Genomic DNA, 21,944 nt, shown 5'->3' on the forward strand with positions numbered 1-21,944 from the left:
TCCCAAGGACACATCACCATGCCCGGGTAATTTTTATAGTTTTTTGTTTGTTTGTTTTGTTTTGTTTTGGTTGTTGTTGTTGTAGAAAGTGTTTCTTCATGGTGCACAGGCTGGTCTTGAATTCCTGAGCTTAAGCAATCCACCTGCTTTGTCCTTCCAAAGTGCTGGGATTACAGGCATAAGCTGCCATGCCAGGCCAGCATAACACTTTTATTCAATGAAAAGAGACTCATAACAGCCTAGATGAGAGACACGGAAGGCTTAAATGTTGCTCACACATATTAATCACTCAATAAATATCAGTTATTATGAATTCATCTGTTTTTAAAATTAAAGAAAAATAGCTGATTATAGGTGTAAAATGTTATACCTAACATGGAGGCAAAATTTTCCTCCTTTTAGCTTTTCAATATTTCCTATAGACCCTGAGCATGCCTGCTACTTTCTATGGTGTATTCTCATTATTTAGGCATGGGTATGGCTCTGCAATGGATTTCAGACTCCTAGAAGACAGAGACCAGGCAAGATATTTATCTCAGAATCTTTCATACTACCTCACAGTCAGTAGGCACTTAAGAAATACAGGCTTCTTTCAGCAGTTGTTCAGTATATTCTGAACCTAAAGCACCCTAGATTAAGGGATTTTAACTCCTTTGAGATTTGACAGGAGTAGTGAACTTAAGCTTTTGAGACAGCAGCAGGTGGCTGAGAGTCCTGCACAAACAGGACAAAAATCTTATCTTTATTTAAGGAAGGGTAAGTGAAACCTCCATTTCATCACTGGACATTTATCTATATTTCTTGTCGATTTCTAGGAAAAAAAATGATGCTTACCTGTTTATTAATTTATTCACTGGATATCCCTTTGCAATTTCTTAAGCTTAAATCTAAATACAACAACCTATAAAATCTAAGGTCAGATTACAGACCAGAAAAGCCACCTACTCTAGAGTCCTAAAGCTGGGGTCCAGGGATAGATATTAACAAATGAGACTGGCAAAGACAAATATAGTGAAACTCCATGTGAAATTGTGTGGGATATTTTATAAGTACAGTTTCTACAACAGAGAGGGTCTATAGCAAAAAGGAGGTTCTTTAAACAGTCTGTGATATTAAAAATATTGTCCATTGATTTTCAAATCTATCATACTATGAATGAAATGCTGTGAAACATTCCATTTACTTATTAAATGCCATTGTACAAAAGGTGCTATTTTATTGTCACCCCAAAATCTACAGACAGGAAGTTCTTTCTTAAGTCTACCCTAATCTGTTGGCAACTCCTCCCTATGGAAGCCCTTAGTAAATTCGGTGGAAATAGCAAACAGCTGCTCACCAACACCCACCCCAAAGAAAGAACAAGACATTTCTCACATATCTCAAGCTGCCTTAAATGTTCTTTCTTTGGCAAAGAAGAAAAAAAGAAATATATTTTTGGCCTCTAAACCTTTTCCCACCCGTGTGTATTTCTGCAAAAATGTTATCCATATGGTTTTGACTGCATTCTCCGTAAGTCATTAGACATGCTTTGCACTGAGAACTTTTCTGATGACCAAGGAGTCTTTGGAGACATTTTAAAATGGCCCTCTTAGCCTTTCTTCATAGAAACAGGGAAGCTAAACTGAGCCAAATGCAAATGAACTAAGACCTGGAAAGCTTGGAGTTTTATTCAAAACTCAGAAACCATAAGGCTCGAGTGAGCCTTAAATCTGTCCATGCAAAGTCTTCACCTCCTTCTCCAGGGACAAGATACATTAAATCATCCATTGGGATGGGGCACAGATAATGCAATGCCTCCAGACATCTAAGTTGATATTTAGGGTTGGGTGCAGTGACTCCATAAAATTCCAAGAACTTCTAATCACCCCAGGGCTTCCCCATTATTCCCAGAGGATAAAGATTTTGGACTTGGACTTGGGTGTTGAATTCCTAACTCCATCACCTACTAGCTATATTTTGGCATGCTACTTAAGTTTTTCAAGACTCAATTTCCTATTCCGTAAAGATGGGATAGTATTTTCTATCTCATACTGCAAAGTATTTTCAGAATTGTAAGCAATAATATTCAAAACATTGCAAATAAAATGCTTGGTGCATGGTAAAAGTTCAAAATTATCTCTCCTCTTTCTCTCTGTGTAACAGTAGTTGGAACCAGGAAGAGCTCTTTGTTTCTTTAGGGAAATATTGACTGTGTGGGGTGAGGAAGAGGAAGACTGGACAGCGTTCCAAAGCATTAAGTCCCATCTTTCTAAGGTATGTAGACCACAACCCATCTTGGGAGACTGATTATAAGGAAAGGGTTAAGAAGAATCAGTCAGAACTTTGGTCTTCATCTGAAGTTGCCTGACTACGTTGTCTCAGATTGATTTCAGAACTGCATTATCAGCAGGGTTGCTGTTGCCTACTAACCGTCATGGAAGTAGATCTCAGCTGGGGGATGATGGGGAGACAAAGAAAAATATAGCGACGAAAAAAAGAAGGAATGGGGTACAGACAGAAAGACAAGGAGAGAAAATAAAGAAAGGAGGAGAGGCAAGAGATAGCGACCTGGGGTTTCATACTGCGTTGGGTGGAAGAAGCAGTGTGTGTGGTGGGAGTATTTTTTCGTGGTCAGAATCAAAGTCAGAACTGCCATGGGGAACCTGTGTTCAAGACCTGGACGTGGGCCAGAAGCCAAGGGAAAGAGAAAGTTGCCCAAGAAAAAAGGGAGAATTTTCCACCAGGCGGAAAGAGAAATCGCTGGGTGAGTTAGTGGTTGGAGAGCTGTCCGTGGTGCTGACTCCTCCTCATTGGGATTCCAGTGGAGGCTGAAAAGCTCTGCACTGGCTGCTGCTCCTCTCCCTTTCCTCTCCCCTCAGTCCTGACCTCCTGAGAGCCAGGATCATTCTGGCTAGCTCTATGTCTTCTCCTCTCTTTTCCCCTTTCTCTTTATTGATTAAATAATTTTTTCCCAAGTTCCCAGTTCATCACTCAAACATTTCTCTTCCATTTTGTTTCAAGACTCCTCTTCCTCCAATTAGTTCACTGGCTCTTAGATTGTTCTAGGCCTCCCTGGTGGTCACATCTCTCTCTTATCATCCTTTGAATTAAAAAACAAACAAACCAAAAACATACAATGGAAATCATAAAAGCAGACAGCGTGCACTGAGCACTCACTAGGTGTCAGGGAGCAGTCTAAGTGCCTTTGCATACGTTAACTCATGAGCAGTCTAAGTGCCTTTGCATATATTAACTCATTACAATTCCACATCAGCCCTATTAGATGGGTAGATATATTATTATTCTATTAAATAGACAAGGAATTGAGGCTTAACGGGTAAGTAATTTGACCAAGACCACACAGCTACAGGACTCCAACCTCTCTCGAGCCTGCACTTCTATTGAATCTGGCTCTTTTATATTTTCCATCACCTTTTCCTGTGACTTCCTGCCCCTCCGTCTGGTAGCCTTAATGCTTTCTATTCTTGCCTAATCTTCAAGGGACTAGGAATCTGCATTGCTGATTTAGTTTAAATCAGAAGGGAAGCAAAGTAAACAAATATACAAAATGTGCGCTGTGTGGGAATTGAGATCATAGGAGGGCTTTATTTTCTGCTTCAGGGAGAGGCCCCATGTTAGCAGCCCCAGCCTGCATCTCAGGCTGATTGTGGAGTCTTTTGCTTTTCATTTTCATGTCTTACTCCGTGTACCCTCGCCCCTTCCCCGCCTTTGGTGGTCTCCAGAGAACTTCGTGTCCCCTCAGCTTCTCACTCCTACATCCTGCCTACGTAAAGAAGCTCTTGCTTCATTCTGGGAGGTTACGTGGGCTCTCGCCTACACACCGAGAGAAACAGTGTCAAACACTCACAGAGAGACGGGCAGACACAAACGGACCCACACGGGCACCTCCCAAGACAAAACCCATACTCGATGGGTCCACGCGGCCATGGAAACACCTGCGGCCCCAGAAACACTCAGGTACTCGCGACACACACAGTACAGTCACGCTTAAGGGCACCAGGATTCCGGGTTTGCGCATACGCACGGTCCCCTTGGATGCTCGTGCTCATAGACACAACACCGTACACCCCCCAGACCCACGAAACTCCCCACGGCTCAGCCCCAGCCCACCCGGGCCGCCCTTCCCTCGAGGCGGCCTCCAGTCTCTCATTCTCTGGCTTCTCCTCCTCCTTCGCCTAAAGATGTACAAAACACTCCTCGGAAGCAACCCCGGCGCTCGGCTCCTCCCTCCCCGCCCCCAGGCCGCCGCTCCCCCATTCATTTTCGGCCGTCGATGGCTAAGTCCCTCCCCCCGCGTAGCCCGGCCTCCGCCGCTCCCCGCCCGGAGACCGCGGCGCACTTGGACTTCCCTCTCCATTCGCCAGCCGCCTTGCTCCCGGTCCCCACGGCTGCAAACTGATCTGGCGCGGGGGGAGGAGGAGAGCGCAGGCGAGCGAACCCGCGAGAGAGGGAGAGAGCGAGAGAGCGAGCGAGCGAGCAAGAGCGAGAGCGAGACAGCCGGGAGGCAGAGGGAGTAGTGACCGCCTTCCGGAGCCGGGATTCATGCCTGTCCTCGGGACCAGCGAAGGGGACTTTACGGCTGAGTATGAGCCAGGCTGCTAGGAGCCAGGTACCCCCACGCCTGCAGTCCCCGCGCCGTGCCCGGAATGCGAGCTGGACGCAGGGCTTTCCCAAGTTCCCACCGAGCCGAATAAAAAGCGTCCGCCCGCAGCTCTCCGCCAAAGACGGACATTGACTCCAGGTAAGGCGGCGCCGGGTGCAGCGCCCAGCAGCCCCGCTGCCCTTGGACCCGGCCCCGGACCGCATTAGGGGCGCCCCCGCGCTGCCCTGCCCCTCCCCCTCCGGGCACCCTTGTCCGCTCTTCACCTGGCCGCCCCGCCGCCTCCAAGTCTTCTCCGGTTCTAGGGAGGGGGTTCCTGTGCCTGGGCTCAAAGGGTTAATTGCGGGTTTGAGTGAGTGGCGTGTGTGTCCCCGCGCGCTCCCGACGTGTGCACCATGGTGGGAACTTGATGTGGTGCTAGTGTGTGTTTGCGTGTGCGGCGTCGTTTGCGTTTGATGCGTGTGTGTGGTGTGTGTGTGTGTCCGTGTGTGTAAGGGAGGGGTGAAGAGAGAGAGGTCCTATAACCTACTTACGGCGCGATGTGTGTGTGCATGTTTGTACGTATGTGTTTGTGTGTGTGCGCTCGTGTGTCTTTTTAATTAGGTCTCTCCAGCTTACACGGAATGGGACCCTTACTATAGGATCACGTAGTCATCGGGAAACCCGCTGTGGACTTCCTCTTGGGGCTCTGGGCTTGGGGTTTGGGGAGGATTATGGGGCTGTAGATGGCACCTTCTTTAGCCCAATGTTGGTACGTTTGAAGGAAAATTCCTCCAAACGGTGGAATCCTGCTACCCTGGGACCCACCGCTTAATATGAAAGAGACATGGCCAACCCCCGAGGCAAATGAGACGCTGTCACTTTAAATTCCACACTGGACAGACTCCAGGATTCTGATGGGAATTTGGAGACACTGGATAGTGGGTGACAGAGAAAGGGGGAAGTCAGTCGTGGCCTCCTTATCTGGGGCTTGGCAAGTCTGGGATAGGGATTTACCCTGCATCCGCGTTTGCAATCAACACAGCCCGTCTGGCTTCTGGTGCTTTTGGGGAGGATCTGGGCAAGTTTGCATGGATCCCCCCTCAAGGGAAAGGAGAAAGCGTCCTCGGGGACTTGCTCATCCATCACAGTTGCAAAGGGTCTCAGAGGAAATTTCATTTAGGGGCAGCTCTGGATGATATGGAAGGAGATGGATGGGGCACTTTCTAAGACAGATTCGTCTTTCTTTCCCCCTTTCAGGCGGGGAAGCCCCCAGAGAGTCTCTTCCTAAATATGCCTCTCCATGGCTCCACTGGAGTTAGGAGGATATTGGGAGAAGGCAGAGAAGTGGGGGAGAGAGAGAGGGAGAGAGAGAGAGAGAGAGAGAGAGAGAGAGAGAGAGTGTTTCATTACTGAGGGAGATCTACAATTTGAAAAGGGGCTCTGAGTGGGGAACCTATAACAGAATGTGGCAGTAATTGACTTAAACTGCTGTCGGTTTGCACCTCGCATCTCTCACTTGGCTCTGAAATACTGCCAAGGGCAGGGGGGCCATGGAAGAATCTCAGCCAGGAAGGCAGTTTGGGTCAAGGCCCTCTTTCTTCTTTCCTCCACCTCCTGGAAGGCTCTTTAGGTAGGTCTCTTGGCCACCCTGGCTTGGTACTGTTGGGCTTGGGCTCTGGGGCCAGCCATTGATTTGATTCCCAGCTGCCTCTTAAAGGCTTGCCCTACTCAGCAAAAATGCTGAGTTTTACTGCTGTTAGCATGGCTTCCAGACTCGGCAGCTGTTACTTTCTCAAGGTAAGCGGCAGCCGTTCTACTCTCAGCCAGGGAGGCTAGGAGAAGACAAGGGCTGTGACGCTGGGACACAGCCTCTTGTCTAGCTCAGCTCGGAGGGGCCGCTGACAAGGCCTCTTAGGGGAAAAAAGTAGAAATATACTTGGCCTAAAAAATGTACACATATATATTCTAGGAAGAAATATATATGTATATATAATACACACACACGCGCGTGTGTGCGTGCACACACACACATATATGTATATATTCATATTCTGGGGAGAGATAAAAGCAAACATGTATTTGTAGGAACCTGCCCTGACGGGTGGGTTCTACCTGCAGGCACTTGCAGACATACCATTCTCTGTCCAGAGGCTGATACCTCAGGCTGAAGCCTTCACACAGCCACAGAGAATCTCCTTCAGGATGTCAGAGCAGACCTCCCTGGATTGTCTTGGGTAGGGGGTACTAGAGCCAAGGAGGAGACTCCTTTTTGGGAACTGCCTCATTTTCTCTCTTTCCTAATTCATAGATGATTGAAGTTGGAAGGAATATTAAAGAGCAGAAAGGCAGGACTGTGTGGCCTAAAGAGGGGATGAGAATTCTCCAATATTCAGTAGTGAGTGAGTGGCATGCCTAGGACTAGAATCTAGGCTTATCAGCTAGAGCAATACCTTTCCACTCCTCCCACACTGCCTGGGACTGTATATTGCTCCCACCCCCATCTTGCCACCCTGCCACCACGACCCCTACCAAGACAATCGCTTGTCTTCCCTCATGAAACTTCACATTTTCAGAGATGCATTTCAAGGTTTTTCTATCTGGAAACATGACCCTGAAAAGAAAAGGTCCAATGCCTCAATCACTGTTCCCAAAACACACAAACACACACAGACACACACAGACACACACACACACACACACACACACACACGGGGTGGGGTGGGGAGGATTGAGAGAGACAGAGAGACAGAGAGAAAACATAGATTCCTTCTCCAGTGTCTTTAGAGAATTACCCACAAGCAAGGACCCAGTACTGAGTATGACTGGTAGGTAGAACCCAGCAAAGTGTCTGGTCTGTATCTGAGATTTTTATTAAGGAATGCACTGGTTTCCAGAGAGCAAAATGTACACCCATCTACCAGTGCAAATACTTCAGGCAAATTAATTTCTTTATATTAATTAGAATCTCACCCCTAGACATTTATACATGTTACAGGCACAGGAACATCTGCAAGCATACATGAATAGGTGTGCTTATACACACATGTGCACACAAAGATCCAGAAACCTTTCCTACTTGCTACATTTCCAAAAAAGAGAACCTCCACACGAAATTGTGTTCTCCCATATAAAGCATCTCCCATGTGACAACTAGGACTCATAAACTCCAGGAAGGAGAAATGTAAAGCCCTGTGAAAGAGAGACCTGGAGAAGTCAGAATCGAGTTCACTCAAAAGTGTGCTCTTAGACTTCTAGATGCCTGTTTCCGGGTGCAGGCAAGTACTGAAAAACATGGGGGTTTTAGGCCCATCTGCAATAGAGCCTTTTCCATGCAGGATTTTCCGGGGCTAGATGGCACTTTAGCTCCCAGAAGGGGGAGCTGTGACTCCATTTCAACCAAGGAGAAACAGCTCAGAGATTCCAAATCAGCTCTTGGGCCCCCGTTGAGTTTAGACGACCCAGCTCAGGCTGCAATGAGTATCTTTGCCGCTGGTACAGGCAAGGACTGTAAAAACACCCTCCCCTGATAAGTTCAAATTCAACATCTCTTTCTTAGTGCTGGCAAGAGTTTATGTTCTGGATCATAAAGTCCTCCATTTTTCTGAAAAGGTCTTTGCCCAGAGGCCCTTCAGTTGTGCAAGGAGACATTTTTTGATTAGCAGCCTCTCTGTTTTTCCCTCCCAATTCCTTGCAGGAAATCACCAGTACATTATCACTTGAACAGGCCATTAAGGTTAGACATACCCTACCCTTCTTTTCCTGCTTTTCCCTTGCTGAAATACAAAGCTTAACAAATTGGCTGCTGAACTACTGGTAACCATGTTAAAGACAAGATGGAGGTCATGTGAAGAAGACAGGTCCTTAAATGTCATTCTTAAATAATTTTTCCAGTTGTGCTCCCTTCTGCAAAGATTATCTTTATTATTCTTTCCACTAGCTCCCACATTCAGCCACGACTTTTATCAAAATTCCACCCATATTTCAACATGTAGCTCAAATGACCCTTCCAAGAAGTCTTCTCAAGATCTTATTTTGGAATTAATCTCTTTATCACCTGATTTTTCTGTACCATTTTATCTGAAACTCTATTTTAGTTTGTGTCGCTGTTTGCCCTGCTCTATAGTGCCCTGGGTATAGGTCTGTCTTACCCTCTTCAGTATGGTCTCAGGAGCAGGGACTGACACAGAGTAGTTGCTTTATAAATGTTTGCCCTTGCATTTCATGTTGCATCTCAATGGCAACTGTCATCTCTCTGTCTGTCTGTCACACTTTCTAGCTAACAATTGCTTCATATTCATTTAAAGCAATGACGTTATGGCATTTTTGCCTATACCAAGAATATGGGGATTCCAATGATAATACAGACAGATGAAAATTAGACCCTACTTGGAAGTGAACATTGACTTCCTGTGTTCCAGGGTCTTTAGTTTTGCTCTCTCATGTAGTCTTTCTTTCCAACCAGTGGGACAGATACAGCCCCTTTTACAGAAGAGGAAAGTGAAGCCCAGGCTGGTTAGACTCTTTGACCAAGATCACACAACCATCACAGCCAGAATTTGAATCTGTCTTCCTTCTTACGTCATCTCTGCTCTTTTCACGGTACCACTGAGTTAATGGTAACTGTTATGAATGGCTGGCAACATCGGGTTGTTCAATAGATGCTAGAAATAGCTGGGACTTATTATGAACTCTTTGAAATTGATGGTATGAAGGTGTCTTGAGTCACTGGATCAAAGAAAACCTCTGAAGGTTTCTCAGTAACCAAACTTTTCTCCATTTTCAGGAATGATGAGTTCTTTTTGTAATGCCAATAATACATGACCAAAACGTCAGTTTTATTACTTTTAGTGACAGCAAGTTCATTACCACACAAACCAGCCTATGCCATATTTGAAGAGCTTTGTTGGAATATTTTCTTACTTTGCCCCTAAATCATCCTTCTATCCATATGTCTCTGAAATCGCACAAGTGTAATTCTCTTCCAGTTATCAGTTCTTTGAATATTATGAAAGCAAAATTATTTCACACCAATTTTCTTTCTGAATGGAGGGGGTTGTCTTCACAGCCCTGTCTTCTGTAGCATCTGCTTGAAGGCCTTTTGGCACCCTGAATACTGTCCTAGGGAAATTGTCTAGTTTACCTCACTTTTAGGGCTTAGATACCACCAAAAAATGGGGAAGGATGAGCTGAAATTGAGTGAGGATTTATTCAACAAATATTTGTTGGGTGCCTACTGTTTGCCAAACATTGCTGTAGACGAGAACTGTCAAATGGAACTATCTGTGATGATGGACATGTTTTTTGTGCTGTCCAATATGGTAGCCACTAACCATGTATGATTGCTGAACACTTGAAATGTGGCCAGTGTTGCTGATGAACTGAATATTTAATTTTATTTAACTTACATTAATTTTTATTTTAATTTATATAGCTGTATGTGGCTCGTGGCTACTGTATTTGAATAGCATAGGTCTGGGCTTTAGAAATGTGGCATGAACATGGCCATGGCCTTGTTTTCATTAAGCTCACAATCTAGAGGAGAGAGATGAATAATCAATGAGTAAACAAATAGATAAGCAAAATAATTTTATATAATATTAAATGTCACACCACTAGTTGTGGTAATGTGCTAGAAAGGAATGTGGATGGTATAATTTTAGATTGAGTAGCTAGGAGAAGCCTTCTCTGAGAAAGTGATATTGGAACTGAGGCATAAATGAGAAGGAATCAGCCATGTAATTTTGTGGGGAAAGAGCATTAGAGGCAGAGAGAAGAATAAAATGGAGTTGGCCGGGCTTGGTGGCTCATGCCTGTAATCCCAGCACTTTAGTAGGCTGAGGTGGGAGGATCGCTTGAACCCAGGTGTTTTAGACCAGCCTGGGAAACAGCAAGACCCCATTTCTACAATCATCATCATCATCATAATCATTGTGCTGCCTGTAGTCCCAGCTGTTCAGTAGGCTGAGGTTGAAGAATCACTTGAGCCTGAGAGGTTGAGGCTGCAGTGATCTGTGATTGCACTACTATACTACAGCTGGGCAGCAGAGTAAGACCCTGTTTCAAAAAACCAAACCAAACCAAACAAACCATGGAGTCACTTCACTGGGACAAGCACTTCACTAGGAAGTCTAAGAGATGGACTACCTGCCAGTGTGGCTGAAGCTTTCAAATTGGGAAAATGACATAAAAGGGAATTAGGAAGGTAGGCAGGGGCCGATCACAATGGCCTGTACAGGAGAGTGAGAAGTTTTGACATCTTTTCCTTGACATCTCTGGTTGGAAGTTTGAGGACTAAGGAGAGTTTGAGAATTGACAGGTCATTGTCAAGTACTCTTGATGGGTTTTTATTAAGTCCATGTTTAATCAGTAATTTCAACAAGTTTTCTTATTTTAATTTCTAGTCCTACTCTGAATGCCATACACTGGAGATACAATAGTCTAAAGGGAGGAGAAACAAGAGTAGGGGAAACGGATAGAAAAGGAAGAAGAGAATGAATACGTGGGGATAAAGTAATTTAAATGAAGTCTTGTGAAAAAGAATGAAAACTGGAAGTTTTCAGTTTGGATCAGCAAATATTTATTGCATATCTTGTCTTGGAAAGGCTTTGGATAAAGTGACTTGGGGGGTATGGTGATGAATCTTGCTAGGTGCTGGCAATCTAATAGTACCGATCTGCAAATCTATAAATAATTGTCATTCATGATAGATTGATAATTGTCACTTCAGAAGTTCTGTGGGAATTTTGGGTAAGGGGAAGTCTAAAGGAAGACACATCAGTAGTGATACTGGTGAGGAGGACGTCGACAGTGAACTGTAAGGTCTCAGAGATCACAGGCTGTATCTTTTTCTTTTATGTCTCCATTAATTCAGAATGTTATACAAAAAGAGCACAGGGACTCAGGGTACCTAATTCCAGCCCTGGCTTCTATCACTATATATGTAGACCTCCTTAAGAACCTATCTTTATCTCTCCAGGCTTGCCTTCTCTAAATTGAGAAGGGCCCAGCTGTGGCTTGCTTCACTGAAGGTATATTGCCTGGCTCTAGGAAAATGTTGCAGTCAGGCGCGGTGGCTCACGCATGTAATCCCAGCACTTTGTGAGGGCGAGGCAGGCGGATCATGAGGTCAGGAGTTCCATACCAGCCTGACCAACATAGTGAAACCCTGTCTCTACTAAAAATACAAAAATAGCTGGGCATGGTGGCGTGCGCTTGTAATCCCAGCTACTCAGGAAGCTGAGGCAGGAGAATCGCTTGAACCCGGGAGGTAGAGGTTGCAGTGAGCTGAGATCGCACCACTGCATTCCAGCCTGGGCGACAGAGAGAGACTCCATTTCAAAAAAAAAAAAAAAAAGCAAGCAAAAACTGTAACTGGGCATAATAGTGCACACCTGTAGTTCCAGCTACCTGGGAGGCTGAGGTGGGAGGGTCACTTGAGCCTGGGAGATAGAAGCTGCCATAAGCCAAGATCGCACCACTGCACTCCAGCCTGGGTGACAGAGTGAGTCTCTGTCTGAAAAAAAAAAAAAGAAGAAGAATATGTTGCATGACAAAGTTCTTGTAAAAGAGAGGGACACTCACGGTAGCTGTGCTTCCTCATAAGATTTAGATGTCTTCTAAAAAATAAGCAGATTTAAAAGAGGTCGTACCTTACAGCACAGACGTGTTTTGAGACAGTGTGGCTGAGTGGTGGTGAGATAGTGATTCTGTGCTGTGGCAACTCCTGATACCAAAGTGATTAAGTGTTAACATGAAACCCACTGTCCTCATGGAACACAGCAGCCCAGAAAGACTGCCTAGAGATCCATAGACAGTCTTTGCTACTGAGGGGGCAAAGAAGACAATTAAGGAGATAATGAGGCTGAGAAAAAGTGAAATTAATTTTTTTTTCATATGAGGGTGAAGGGGATCTTTGTCTCCTGAGGGAACTATCTTTTGGAGAATGCAAGTGGCCTTAAGGAGAATAGACTGAATAAGACTGGGTATGAGAAAGTTAAGAGTCATAAATTACCCGGGCTTCCTGCTATCCCCACAAAGGAATGGAGAGCCTGGCAAGGACACAAAATATATCATTCTGAACAAATTTTGTTCTCCGTTTGCAGGGGTTTTCTCACAGGGTGCAGAGCTGTATACAAGGAAGTTGGGGCCATCTTGGGATAGCTAGAAGACTGTATTCCCCCAAGGGTGGGAAGTAGATTGATAAGGCAATTAACAAAAGCAACATGCAACCATTTTTGTGTAAACTGCAAAGGTCAGAGCAGCAGGGCTCTGAGTAAATGGCCTATGTGAACAGCTAGAACCCTATGTGAGGGTTAACCCAGTACTGGCCCTGGGAGATTTCTAAGATATAATTTATCTAGCCTTGCAAAGGTCCTGCAAATGAGTCAGTGGGAACCTCTGTGAGAAATAATGGATCTTGGGGATAATGGAGAACAGCCGCGTTACAGATTACAAGCTGATTCAGATGGAGGAAAGGCAGACATCCAGGATATGATTGCTTTTTGGGGAAAAAAGTGGTGAATTCTCAAGTCTCCATTCTAAGATTTAGCAATCCTCAAAAGTAGATGAAACTCTAGTAGGCTGTGGAATTCCTAGAGTCCCCAGGAACTCCAAGATAAACCTAGAAGAGCAAACAGAGAACTGTGAAAGAGACAACTGCCTTCCGTGAGTACGTTTCCCTTCACATGGTAGTAGATAAGCCAGATTTCTTATGGAATTTGTTGGGTTATCAGTTTACAGGCACATGATAAAGGAAGGACCTACAGGAAGTGTTGGCTGGGATGATAAAAACATCTGCACAAGCATAGGGGCCATTAAAAAAGAAAATCAGCACTTTGGTATGTTTAGGAAAGATTGAAAATTAGATTACCTGGCAAGGGTTGGTAATATGGTTTTGCTGCTGGGACACATTTTGGAGATATAGTTCTTTTAGGTGAAGTGGTCCACATCAAATGCCATTGCCAGAGTTAGCGAAGGCTGGGGAGGACTGAGAGGGGTTATAAAGAATTTTATTCTGAATGTATATTGATAGGACAACAACATTGAAAGCCCAGTGAAGGCTTGCAAATGATTCCTGAAAATATTACCAAGTCAGCTCCAGTTTTTGCTTACCTCTCTCTCTTCCCTGACAGTGGGAATGATACATGTAGGCAGAGCATGGACTGGAATTTGAGGGGGCTCTGGAAGGATCTTCATCCCTAACATTTAGAGATGGCTGAAGTGTCACTGCCCTAAAGCCATTCTTGGAGTGAAAAAGTGGATGTGCCAAGCACATGACATATTCTTTGTGCTGCAATGGATACTTGATATAGATAGCTGACTAAATATTCTCAACAAGCTCATGCATGGGGAGTATTGTGCCCCATTCTAGAGATGATGAAACTGAGCTCAGAGCAGTAACGCCACTTGCCCAAGGCCATATGCTGAGTCAATTGTGTTTTCTCGTGGATTTGAATCTACTTCTTTCTGACTTGAAAGTACAGAGGTTGAAAGCCTGGGTCTGCTGGAGTTTGAATACCTGCTCTGCCACTTTCTAGCTATTTGATGTGGGGCAGATGACCTGATGTTTCTGTGCCAGTTTTCTCATCTGTAAAATGAGTACTATAATGATAGTAACTCCAGGTTGGGCATGCGGGCTCACACCTGTAATCCCAGCACTTTGGGAGGCTAAGGCAGGAAGATCACTTGAGGCCAGCTGTTTGAGACCAGACTGAGCAATATTTAGCAAGACCCTGTCTCTACAAAAAAATTTTAAAAATAATTAGCCAGATGTGGTGGCATGTGCCTGTAGTCCTAGCTACTTCGGGGGTGCTGAGGCAGGAGGATTACTTGGACCAAGGAGTTCAAAGTTTCAGTGAGCTGTGATCATGCCACTGCAATTCAGGGTGGGTGACAAAGTGAGATTCTATCTCAAAAACAGCAGCAATAATAATAGTAACTTCGTAGAGGTGTGTGTGGATTTAGTTAGTTTATATGATAGGTGCCTCAGACAGTGCCTGGAAGATCATCAACACTATATAAACATTAACTGTTACTGCTTTTTATGATTTCCACACCATCTTATATTAGATTAGCCATTGCTCATACTCTCAGGTATGTGCTCAAACTGGAAATAACATATAGGAATAAAAGCATTATTAGGTTCAAGGCACTGCCTTGCAAATGAGCGCATTCAATTATTTCTACTAACCTCCCCACCATGTGGCAGTGGGATAACAGTGATTAGGCGAGAGAGAGAGAAAGTAGGATAAGGCATGGGAGAACGCAAAATGACAGAGGCAGATTTCCAATTTCTCTGTGTTATAACAGGCCAGAAATGAGATATAGATGTAAAGACCAGATATAGACATAGGATCATCTACCATAAAGGCAGAAAGTCATCTTCAACACAATCCAGCTCAAATTCCAACCTCTCTCTCTCCCTTTTTTTTTTCTTCTTGGAGATGGAGTCTCACTGTGTCACCCACGCTGGAGTGCAGTGACGCGATCTCAGCTCAGTGCAATCTCTGCCTCCCAGGTTCAAGTGATTCTTCTGCCTCAGCCTCCTGAGTAGCTGGGATTACAGGTGTACGCCACCACGCCTGACTAATTTTTTATATTTTAGTAGAGACAGGGTTGCACTGTGTTGCCCACGCTGGTCTAGAACTCCTGACCTCGTGATCTGTCTGCCTCAGCCTCCCAAAGTGCTAGGATTACAGGCGTGAGCCAACATGCCCAACCTCTCCTTTTTTTTTTTTTTTAATACATATAAACTCTTTTTAAGATCAATCCATACCTGAGTTGGTTTTAGAACCCTCGCCTTGTGCAGCCCATCTTACTTTTGATTTGGTTTTCTAATATGTGAGACAGGGTATTCATCAGGTGCATAAGGGAAAGTAGATGATTGACAGCGTGATGGATGCTCTTGTGTGAACTGTATTTATCATCCTTCTTATGATTCCCCTCTTCGTCCTTATTCTCATTTATTTTATCAAGTGTTTGCATGTGGTCACATGTTATATCTCATTTAACCTTTACAGTAACACTCTGAAATTGTAATATACTCACCATTTTCCAGATGAGGACATTGTGGTCCGAGGTAAAAGGATTTGCCCCAAGATATACAATAGGTGAGAGCATCAGGTTCCAAGCCCAGTGTATGTTATCAGCGAGTGTATGTAATATTCTGTCTTTGAACTGCCATTCCTTTATCCACCAGCGGAAGGCATTGTCCAGCTTTTAGCAGCTTGGTGGTGTCCCAAAGACAAGGTTGAATATTGCTGCCTAATCTCTATTGTCTTGGACTAGGTTAGTCATTGCAAATCTTCTTCCACTCTGTCATGCAGACTCTGTCCTCAATCCTGATCCTGTACATGCCTAAATCAGAAAGGCATCCATCTTTCATGTTCCAGGAGATGTTATAAATGTTGCCACTGGAAGGAGCTTTCTTAAATCTCCTTAACAATCTGCATTTTACTTTCTCTCCTTTATCTGTCAGCATCAAGAATATCTTCCACTCTTCCAGTGCTTTCTGGCTGCCAACTTCATAGCCTCTTAAAATAGTAATTTAACTTCACAATGTCTCGGCAGGAAACCTTAGCTTAGCATGTTTATCTGCACCCTTAGTTCAAATGTTGCTGACACCAGGACCAGTAGTTATAGAATGAGCTACTTTCTAACTCTGGCCAAGAGCCAGGATCTTACTTTTCCTGGGAGTAGAACCACCAAAGCCACCAGTGATAACAGTAACACTTTTTCAAGTCAGAAAATAGCAGGGTAGAGTTAGCCCAAATTGTGACAGCCAGATGTTGCAATCTCTCTGTCTCTCTCTGTTTCTTTCTTTCTGCTTCACTTACACACACACACACACACACACACACACACACACGTGCACGTGCATGCATGTATAAAGAAAGGAATATTGAACATGGTTGAGAACAGGTAGAAAGAAGAGCAGTTGATATACCAGAAAATGTCCAAAGCAGATTTCTCCTTCTCTAGTAGTAGAACATGAGCCCAGATATGCTATTAAGATCACCTACTATCAGAAGATAATCTTGGGGTGGGACTTCTGTCTAAAAATGGAATGAGGAACACATGTGACCAATAAATGTATAAAATACAGGATATTTTGTTCTCTGGTAATCAAATAAATGAAAATAGCAATGCGATGCTATCATCAAAATGGCTTTTTAATTTAGTGGCAGCATCCAGTTTTGGCAACAATGTAAGGAAAAGAACACTGTCACACAGTATTGGTGGAAATCTATTATTAAGTATACCCTTTTATGAAATATGATTTTTCATTCTTTCATAAACAAATAAACTTTTTTTATTGTTGTTTGTTTTTTTGAGACAGAGCCTTGCTCTGTTGCCCAGGCTGGAGTGCAATGGTGTGATCTCAGTTTACTGCAATCTCCGCCTCCTGGGTTCAAGTGATTCTCCTGCCTCAGCCTCCCGAGTAGCTGGGATTACAGGCATGCACCACCATGCCCAGCTAATTTTTGTATTTTTAGTAGAGATGAGGTTTCACCATGCTGCCCAGGCTGGGTCTTGAACTCGTGACCTCAGGCAATCCACCCATCCCGGCCTCCCAAAGTGCTAGGATTACAGGCATGAGCCACCGTGTCCAGCTAAACAAACATTGTTTATTGAGCACTTATCCTTTGCCAGATGCTTTTTTATGAGCTATGAATACAGCAGGGAATCAAACTGACCAAGTTCTTACCATCATACAGCTGACATTTAATTGAGAAAGGAGATAATTTATAAATAAAGAAGTAAACATATAGTGTATCAGAGAGCGAAGTGTGATAGAGAAAAAGGAGGTAATGCATGTGGACCAGATGGCCTGGTGAGAGAGGACTTTCTGTTTTGTGATACCTATTTTTTAAAAAGGAAAGAAGGTACAAATGCTTCTGAGGGGAAAAAAAGTGTCCCCTTCTAAGAAGTCAGTTAATTAGATGTGTACAAGTCTGTGAGGAAGAAATGTTATCAGGATGTTTGGAGGAAAAAGGAAAACAAAACAAAGCATAGAATGGAATCCTCTGTGGTCCTTAAGAATGATATTAGGAAAGCGCATTTGTACCTTAGAAGGTGGGATGAAGATAGGGTGTATCATTTTTAAACAGGGCTGATAACAACAGTACCTTCCTTCTAGTTATGCTGTTGAGAATGAATGTCGCATGTGCAAAGCACTTAGCAACATGCCTCACATTCAGTAAGTACTCAATAAATGGCACTTATGACATTTATCAACATCAAGTTTTTTTTGTGAATTACCAATTTAGAAAAGCATAAGATTCAAAATATCATATAGAGCATGATTATTTTATATGATGTATCCTAGTATTTGAATAGTCATCTTTGGGTGATGGGTTACAGTGAATTTCATTCTTTGATTCTTACCTGTATTTTCTAGTATTTCTTTAATGAATGTGTATTGCTTGTGTAATCAGCATTTTAATTAGTGGGATGTGGGGGATCAGTGAGCAATTTGTGGTAGGAACAGGAGCCAAAGCAGAGGAGAAAGCTTTAATTCTGTTTTCTCAATTTCTAAGTCATTCATCCACCCTAAATCAAATTTAAATAGACTAAGTTTTTTTCTCTGTTTTGCTCAACCTTGGCCTGAGCAATAATGCCAATAAAAACTAGAGATTTGTCAAGTGATTTATACTTACTTTTTTTCTCTGAGACAGGGTCTCACTCTGTTGCCCATGCTGGAGTGCAGTGACATGATCATAGTTCACTGTAGCCTTGGATTCCTGGGCTCAAGCAATCCTCCTGCTTCAGCCTCTTATGTAGCTGTGACTACAGGCACATGCCACCACACCTGGCAAGTTTTTATTTTTATATTTTTTAGAGATGGGGGTCTTGCTATGTTGCCCAGGCTGATCTTGAGCAGCTGGCCTCAAGCGATCCTCCTGCCTTGATCTCCCAAAGTGCTGGGATTGCAGGTGTGAGCCACCATGCTTGGCCTGATGTATACATTCTCTAGACCCTCACATCTCCTAAGTTTTCTCACTTGCAAAATAAAGCCTGAGATTTGACAGCAGTTCTAAGAAAACCACTGAAGCCCACCACAAAAGCAGAGAGAGGTTGAGCAGGTGAGCCTGGATCTGAGATCATCCCCACTTTGCCGCCCACATCAGAGCAGCTCCACGTTTTCCACTTAGCTTCATTCCATTTTTGTGTAAGCTTTGAATAAGGGGTTCCCAGGCTTTAAAACATGACTTGAAATCATTGGTTTACACTTTAAACCATCTCTAAAAGTGGGTTTATGAGTGACAGATTTTGTCCTATATTTTTCATTTAATTTTTACTAATATTCTGTATAGCATACTTTAGGAAACTCTACACTAGACAAAATGGTTTTTTCCATAAAAACAGAATATTAGGCACGTCAAAAAATGTATACAAGCAATTCCGATGATTCATATTGTTTCAGAAATGATGATGATATTTTTTAAAAATTACCAAAGAATAATAAGAAAGAAACTTTCCCAATGGTAAGAAGGGGTGTTTAATGTAAGTTTTACCTCTTTCTCTGTCCCTCATTCTCTCCCTAGTGGGTCAAGGGAGAGGGAGGTTAAAGATGACTTCATCCAAAATTGTTCCAGATCTGTTGAGGCCTGCTCTCTCTAAATAGTGCTTCCAGAAACAGCAGGGTCTCAATTATCTCACCGTGGGCTGTGAAATTCTAAAAAAAATAAAAAAGTTCTCAAAACAAAATTAAGTTTAATTTGCTTTAATTGAAAAATAAACACATGCCATGTACAGCACTCTCAATAGGAGGAGAAAGGGCTAGAAAATGAAATGAACAGTTGGGTGTAGAAGACCCTCAATTATTGGATACTCTGAAATGGGAACTGGTGTTGATTGAGAAAATAAATTCAGAGTTAAATTCAGGGACAGAAAGTGTGGGCCTCCTTTCTAAGCAACAGTTTTCTTAATTTCTCATGATGATATTTTTATTATTATTAAGAAAACTATAGAGCAGATGTGGGATAAAGGAAGGAGCTCTAACATGAAACCACAGAGTTGGAGTTTTACTCTTTTTCTAACACTGGCGTTATGTGATCTTTGTTAAGTGTCATTTCTTAGCCTCAGGCTCCACATCTGTAAAATGGGGATAATAATGCATATATCACTGGATTCCTATGACAATTGGATAGTTAATATACATGAAAGCTCTAAAGTACTGTTAAGAGATGATGGAGAAGGATAAAGAGGAAAAGGAGGGAAAGGTGGAGGAAGGTTAGAGGGAGGCAATGAAAAATAAGAGGAAGAGGAAGAGGAAGAGCACCACAATGACTCAACCAACTCATTCAAGCTCAATATTTATTGAGAGTCGTCTATGTTCCAGGCCTTGTGCTAGATGCTGGGAATAAAAGGACAAGAAATAGCTGAGGCTTGCCTCAGTGGCGCCGAAATTCTACCAATAGATATTCTGAATCTTTAGGCCATAAAATGAAGTCATGGAGGAGATTGGAGCTACTGGAAGTTTTGAAACGCTTTGAGGCATGCTTTAAGACTCTTCTTTTCAGTGGCCATTCTTTCTTTGCATGCTGACTCTACCTTCCACATTCAAATACAGACACTTTGGCCCTTGACTTAGGCTCCTACTTTCTCGAAGAAAAGGGTCTGAAAACCTCATTTGTATGAAGTTGATAGTGATTTAGAATTGTAAGTTACAGTGTCAGAGTCTTATACTATTAGCATCTTTGAATCATAAGTTGTAGGATTTCATAATTTATCAAATGTTGGAATCAGAGAATGTTAGAACAATAAAAATTCAGAGTCAGAATAGACTCATGGAGTATAATATTTATGGAATATAAAAATTGAATCTGACCAGGCATGGTGGCTCACACCTGTGATCCCAGCACTTGGGGAAGCCAAGGCGGATGGATCACCTGAGGTCAGGAGTTCGAGACCAGCCTGGCCAACACAGTAAAACCCCATCTTTACTAAAAATACAAAAATTAGCTGGGTGTGGTGGTGCACATCTGTAATCCCAGCTACTCAGGAGGCTGAGGCAGGAAGTTGCAGTGAGCTGAGATCGCGCCACTGCACTCCAGCTTAGAAATCATAGAATCATGAAATGAAATGAGAGCTTTTTAAAAGATAACAGCATTTTGTGGTTATCTGGCCCACCATCTTTCCCAATTCAAAAAAAAATACATATATAGCACTAAAATATAAATATTCTTGATTATAATTATGTAGGAAAAATGTCTATGAAGGAAACATCATGCTTAATAAAAACTGTGTTAATCATACTGACCGAATGTACTGATAGAAAAGATGGATGGAGCTTCTGCACGTTATAAATGTTCTTGTTGGGATTTTTGTTGACTTTACTGTTACCTGTAAGTAACAGTAAGCATTTATCTTGAGTAATAGAAAACTTGAAGCAGGCCGGGCATGGTGGCTCACACCTGTAATCCCAGAACTTTGGGACACTGAGGCAGAAGGATCACCTGAGGTCGGGAGTTCGACACCAGCCTGGCCAACATGGTGAAACCCCATCTTTACTAAAAATTAGCCAGGCATGGTGGTGGATGCCTGTAATCCCAGCTACTCAGGAGACTGAGGTTTGAACCCAGGAGGCGGAGGTTTCAGTGAGCCGAGATTGCGCCACTGCACTCCAGCCTAATTGATGAAGTGAGACTCCATCTCAAAAAAAAAAAAAAAAAAAAAAAAAAAAAAAAAAAAAAAAACAACAACAGAGAGAGAGAGAGAAAAGCAAATTTGAAGCAAAAGCAAAATAAGAATAATGACTTTTCTCATTGACTCTGATACTATAATTATTCATGTTGGCCCAACGTATTCATGCTGTCATGTCAGAAAATAAGCCCCTAAACATTGGTCTTTCCTAGGACTGTAAGCTTCAAGAGGGTACAAGTGATACGTGACTATCTGGTTTCTATGGGCTCTGTACAAAAGTGCTTTGCATCATTAGGTGCCTCAGGAGTTCAGTCCTATCTTTCCCTCAGCGCTTCCTCTTGTATGCAGATAACGAACTATTGTTGATCTCCATCCTTGTGCTTCCTTTGAAGCATTGGCTTGTATTGTCAAGACTTTTGTTTTTTTTAAACCCGGCATCCATTTCATGTGTGGTAGTTGTTTGCTTCGCCTTCCGTGTTCTTCTACAGGACCTCAGATCCAATGGCATAACTTGATAGATACGGGAAGAACCTGGCTTAAAGAAGTGTTTAGAGTGAGTAGAGCTCTTTGTTTCGTGTCAGGCAACTCTGTGTGTGAATGTGTATGCAAGTGTGTGTGCTGCTCACATAAAATGTGAGCTTGGAAGTTTTTCACTTGCAAATGAGTTTGAATGTGTTACATGGATTTCTAAGTGCATTAATAAGTGGATAAACTT

General features: G+C 43.1%; 1 protein-coding gene across 1 annotated transcript in view; it reads left to right on the forward strand.

The window, feature by feature from the left end:
• Positions 1-4,306: 4,306 nt before the first annotated feature.
• The window catches only part of BRINP1 (BMP/retinoic acid inducible neural specific 1), a 198,961-nt gene continuing 181,323 nt past the window's right edge, over positions 4,307-21,944 (forward strand). Inside the window, exon 1 of the mRNA XM_050762046.1 lies at positions 4,307-4,741. The gene's annotated coding sequence lies outside the window, so the exon portion shown is untranslated. The remainder of the gene's footprint in view (positions 4,742-21,944) is intronic.

Source organism: Macaca thibetana, chromosome 15 (assembly GCF_024542745.1).
Source record: "Macaca thibetana thibetana isolate TM-01 chromosome 15, ASM2454274v1, whole genome shotgun sequence".
Taxonomy (NCBI): domain Eukaryota; kingdom Metazoa; phylum Chordata; class Mammalia; order Primates; family Cercopithecidae; genus Macaca; species Macaca thibetana.